At 39.5% G+C, this 5,777-nt stretch overlaps 1 pseudogene; it reads right to left on the reverse strand.

Annotated features, from left to right (window-relative positions):
- Positions 1 to 2,631: 2,631 nt before the first annotated feature.
- LOC125092139 (heat shock cognate 71 kDa protein-like) lies at positions 2,632 to 4,799 on the reverse strand (annotated as a pseudogene).
- Positions 4,800 to 5,777: the final 978 nt, after the last annotated feature.

Below are 5,777 nucleotides of genomic sequence, written 5' to 3' on the forward strand. Positions count from 1 at the left end.
AATGGGATTGTTTTCTTAATTTCTCTTTCTGCTACTTTATTATCAGTGTATACAAATGCAATGAATTTCTGTATGTTGATTATTGAATTCATTTACCAGTTCTAGTAGTTTTTTGGCGAAGTCATACAGGTTTGGTTTTGTTTTTTATAGAGGGGGTAGGGGCCAAGGGAGGGGAAGAGAAAGAATTCGAAGCAGTCTCCATGCCCAGTGTGGAGTCTGATGTGGGGCCTGCTCTCACAACCCTGAGATCATGACCTGAGCTGAAATCAAGAGTCATCATGCTTAACTGACTGAGCCACCCAGGCACCCCAGATTTCTGTATATGGTATAATGTCCTCTGCAAATAGTGAAGGTTTTACTTCTTTCCTACCAATCTGGATGCCTTTTATTACTTTTTGTTGTCTGATTGCTATAGCTAGGACTTCCAGGATTGTGTTGGGCAAAGGTGGTGAGAATGGACATCCTTGTCTTGTTCCTGGCCTTAGGGGGAAAGCTCTCAGTTTTTCACCTTTGAGGATGATGTTAACTGTGGATTCTTTATATGTGGCCTATATTATGTTAAGATATGTTCCATCTAAGTCTACTTTGTTGAGAGTTTTTATCATGAATGGATGTTGTATTTTATCAAATGCTTTTTCTGCATCTATTGAAATGATCCTATGTTTCTTATCCTTTCTCTTATTGATGTGATGTATCATGTTGATTGGTTTGTAACCTTTGCATCCCAGGAATAAATCTCACTTGATCATGGGGTATGATTCTTTTAGTGTATTGTTGGATTTGGTCTGCTAATGTTTTGTTCAGAATTTTGGCATTTATGTCCATCAGAGATATTGGCCCATAGATATTGCCCCCCCTTGTGGTGTTTTCTATCTGGTTTTGGTATCAGGGTAATGCTAGCCTCATAGAATGAATTTGGATTTTCCTTCCTCTTCTATTTTTTGGAACAGTGTGAGAAGAATAAGTATTAACTCTTCTTTAAATGTTTGGTGGAATTCATCTCTGAAGCCATCTGGTCCTAGACTTTTGTCTGTTGGGAGTTTTTTGAATACTGATTCAATTCATTGCTGGTAATCAGTCTGTTCAATTTTCTCTTTCTTCATGATTCAGTTTTAGTAGGTTATGGGTTTCTAGGCATTTATCTGTTTCTTCTAGGTTGTCCAATTTGTGGGCATATAATTTTTCATAATATTCTTCTATAATTGTATTTCTGTGATATCAGTTGTTATTTCTCTTTCATTTCTGAATTTGCTTATTTGAGTCTTCTCTCTTTCTCTCTCTTTTGATGATTCTGGCTAGAAGTTTATGACTTTTGTTTATCTTTTCAAGGAAACAGCTCCTAGTTTCATTGTTCTATTGTTTTTTTAGTTTCTAATACATTTATTTCTGCTCTAATCTTTATTATTTCTTTCTTTCTACTGGTTTTGGGTTTTGTTTGTTGTTCTTTTTCTAGCTCCTTTAGGTGTAAAGTTGGGTTCTTTGAGAATTTTCTTGCTTCATGAGGTAGGCTTGTATTACTGTGAACTTCCCTCTTAGAACAGCGTTTTCTGCATCCCAAAGATTTTGGACTGTTGTATTTCATTTTCATTTCTCTCTGTGTATTTTTTAACTTTCTCTTTGACTTCTTGGTTGACTCAATCACTGTTTAATAGCATGTAATTTAACCTCCGTATATTTGTGTTCTTTCAAGGTTTTTTTTTCTTGGGATTTCTAGTTTCATAGCATTGTGGTTGGAAAAGATGCATGATATGACTTCAGTCTTTTTGAATTTGCTAAGACTTGTTTTGTGGCCTAATATGTGATCATTTCTGGGGAATATTCCATATGTACTTGAAATGAGTGTGTATTCTGCTGTTTTCGGGTGGAATTTTCTGAATATATCTGTTAGAGCCATCTAGCCCAATGTTTCATTCAAAGACTCTTTGTTCATTTTCTGTTTGGATGATCTATCCATTGATATAAGTGAGGTGTGAAAGTCTCATACCATTTTTTGTATCACTATTGATTACTCCTTTTATGTTTGTTTTTAGTTGTATTATGTATTTGGATGCTCCCATGTTGGTGCCTAAATATTTACAATTGTATCTTCTTGTCAAACTGTGCACTTTATGATCATATAGTATCCTTCTTTGTCTCTTGTCACAGTCTTTGTTTTGAAGTCTGTTTTGTCCAATATTAGTATTGTTACCCTGGTTTTCTTTCAACTTCCATTTACATGATAAATGCTTTTTCCATCCCTTCACTTTCAATCTATATGTGTCTTTAAGTGTGAAATGAATACTTGTTTGCAGCATATAGAAGGGTCTTGCTTTCTTATCCATTCTGTCACCCTTTGTCTTTTGATTGATTCATTTAGTCCATTTATACTCAGAGTAACTATCGATAAATACGTGCTTATTGCCATTTTGTTACTTGTTTTATGATTGTTTTGTAGTTTTTCTCTGTTCCTTTCTTCTCTTGCTCTCTTTCAGCTTGCTGTCTTTCTTTAGTGACAGGCTTGCATTCCTTTTTCTTTATATTTTACTTATCTATCGGAGGTCATTGACTTATATAGAGTGACCATTAGGTTTATGTATAACGTTTTCTGCATATAGCATTCTTTTTTTTTTTGCCAATTTTAAATACAGTTTCATTTAAGACATTGCATTTTCCACTTAACAATACAGTGCTTATAAAGTGCAATGTTTATTTCCTTTCCCTGTGCACATATTCCATATTCAAGTATCAAGAATGCCCAGTTTTTTTGCTATAGCAGCTCAACATTACAACTGCCATGGAATTTGCTACAAATTTGGGTCCTTTGAATATTGTGTGTGGAACAATGCTCAACCTAATTATTCTCAGGTTGGTTTAGTCAACCTCTTCAATGGTGGGCCCAGAGGAGGCTCCACCAGAGGGAGGAGCTCCACCACCAGGGAAGCCTCCAGGCATTCCTCCTGGCATGCCCCCTGCACTCTGGTACAGCTTGGTGATGATGGGGTTGCAGACTTTCTCCAACTCTTTCTGCTGGTGTTCAAATTCTTCCTTCTCTGCAGTCTGGTTCTTATCAAGCCAGTTGATGATTTCATTGCACTTGTCAAGAATCTTCTGTTTGTCTTCATCATTTATCTTGCCCTGAAGTTTTTCATCTTCAACAGTTGCTTTCATGTTGAATGCGTAAGACTCAAGTGAATTCTTGGAAGACACCTTGTCCCGCTGTTTCTCATCTTCAGCTTTGTACTTCTCAGCTTCCTGGACCATGCACTCAATATCTTCCTTGCTCAAGTGGCCCTTGTCATTAGTGATGGTAATCTTGTTCTCTTTTCCTGTGCTCTTATCCACGGCAGAGACATTGAGGATACCATTAGCATCAATATCGAAAGTGACCTCAATCTGAGGGACACCACGAGGAGCAGGAGGTATGCCTGTGAGTTCAAACTTTCCAAGTAGGTTGTTGTCCTTGGTCATGGCATGCTCACCTTCATACACCTGAATAAGCACACCAGGCTGGTTGTCCGAGTAGGTAGTGAAGGTCTGTGTCTGTTTGGTAGGAATGGTAGTATTACGCTTGATGAGAACAGTCATGACTCCTCCAGCAGTTTCAATGCCAAGAGAAAGTGGAGTGACATCCAACAGCAGCAAATCTTGAACATTTTCAGATTTGTCTCCAGAAAGGATAGCTGCTTGGACAGCTGCACCATAAGCAACAGCCTCATCAGGGTTGATGCTCTTATTCAGTTCTTTTCCATTGAAGAAATCTTGGAGAAGTTTCTGAATTTTGGGGATACGGGTAGAACCACCCACCAGGACAATATCGTGGATCTGAGACTTGTCTAACTTGGCATCTTGAAGGGCTTTCTCTACAGGGTCCAGGGTGCCACGGAACAGGTCAGCATTTAATTCTTCAAACCGGGCACGAGTGATAGAGGTATAGAAGTCGATTCCTTCATACAGAGAATCAATCTCGATACTGGCCTGGGTGCTGGAGGAAAGTGTACGCTTAGCACGTTCACAAGCAGTACGGAGTCGACGAACTGCCCTCTTGTTTTCACTGATATCTTTCTTATGTTTGCGCTTGAACTCTGCAATAAAATGGTTGACCATTCGGTTGTCAAAATCTTCACCTAAGTGGGTGTCTCCAGCTGTGGACTTAACCTCAAAGATCCCATCTTCAATAGTAAGGATGGACACATCGAAAGTGCCGCCTCCCAAGTCAAAGATCAGCACATTCCTTTCAGCTCTGACTTTCTTGTCTAGGCCATAAGCAATAGCAGCAGCAGTTGGCTCATTGATGATGCGAAGCACATTGAGACCAGCAATAGTTCCAACATCTTTGGTAGCCTGATGCTGAGAATCATTGAAATATGCAGGTACTGTGACAACTGCATTGGTAACGGTCTTCCCAAGATAAGCCTCTGCGATTTCCTTCATTTTCGTCAAAACCATAGAAGACACCTCCTCTGGATAAAAGCTTTTTGTCTCTCCCTTGTATTCTACTTGGACCTTGGGCCTGCCAGCATCATTCACCACCATGAAAGGCCAATGCTTCATATCAGACTGGACAACAGCATCATCAAATCTCCATCCAATCAGGCGTTTGGCATCAAAAACTGTGTTGGTGGGGTTCATCGCAACTTGGTTCTTCGCAGCATCACCGATCAATCGGTGTCCGTGAAGGCGACATAACTTGGGGTGGTCCGGTTTCCCTGATCATTGGCAATTATTTCCACTTTCCCGTGCTGGAAGACACCCACGCAGGAGTAAGTGGTGCCAAGATCAATGCCAACTGCAGGTCCCTTAGACATGGTTGCTTATGTGTGGGCCTGGCTCAGGCTGAGAAGACAGCAATCCAAAGATGTAGCCCCGCGTTCAATGATAGCATTCTTTTTTTTTAAAGATTTTATTTATTTATTTGATAGACAGAGATTACAAGTAGTCAGAGAGGCAGGCAGAGAGGAGGAAGCAGGTTTCCCGCTGAGCAGAGAGCCTGATGCGGGGCTCGATCCCAGGACCCTGAGACCATGACCTGAGCCGAAGGCAGAGACTTCAACCTACTGAGCCACCCAGGCGCCCCTGCATATAGCATTCTATATTAAGTTGAGGGTTGCTTAAGTTTGAACCCATTCCAAAAGCACTAAAGTTTTACTCCCCTCTCCCCTACATTTTAGGTATATTGTATCATACTTTACATCTTGCTATTTTGTGAATCCTTGGATTGATTTTTATGCATATACTTAATTTTACTGCCTTTGTGCCTTCTACTTTTCATACTTCTGCTTATGGACTTTCCTTTCTACTCAAGGAGTCCCCTTTAACATTTCTTCTAGGGCTGGTTTAGTGGTCATGAACTCCTTTAACTTTTGTTTGTCTAGGAAATTCTTTATTTCTCCTTCTGTTCTGAATGATGCCATTGCTGGATAGAGTATTCTTGGCTGCCAATGTTCCCTTCAGCATTTTGAAAATATCATGCCACTCTCTTCTGGCCTGCAAAGTTTCTGTTGAAAAATCAGCTGATAGCTTATGGGGTTTCCCTTGTACATAACTGTTTTCTTTTTCTTTCTTTCTTTCTTTTTTTTTTTTTTTTTTTGGTGCCTTTAAATTCTCTATCTGTATTTTTTGCCATTTTAATTACTGTGTGTCTTGGTGTGGACCACCTTTGGTTGATTTTGTTGGGACCTCTTGGATCTGGATTTTTATTTCCTTCTCCAGATTTGAGAAATTTTCAGCCATTTTTTCCTCAATACATTTTCTGCCCCCCCCTTCTCTCTCCTTCTGGGATCCTTATAATATAATGACCT

Source organism: Lutra lutra, chromosome X, assembly GCF_902655055.1.
Source record: "Lutra lutra chromosome X, mLutLut1.2, whole genome shotgun sequence".
NCBI lineage: Eukaryota > Metazoa > Chordata > Mammalia > Carnivora > Mustelidae > Lutra > Lutra lutra.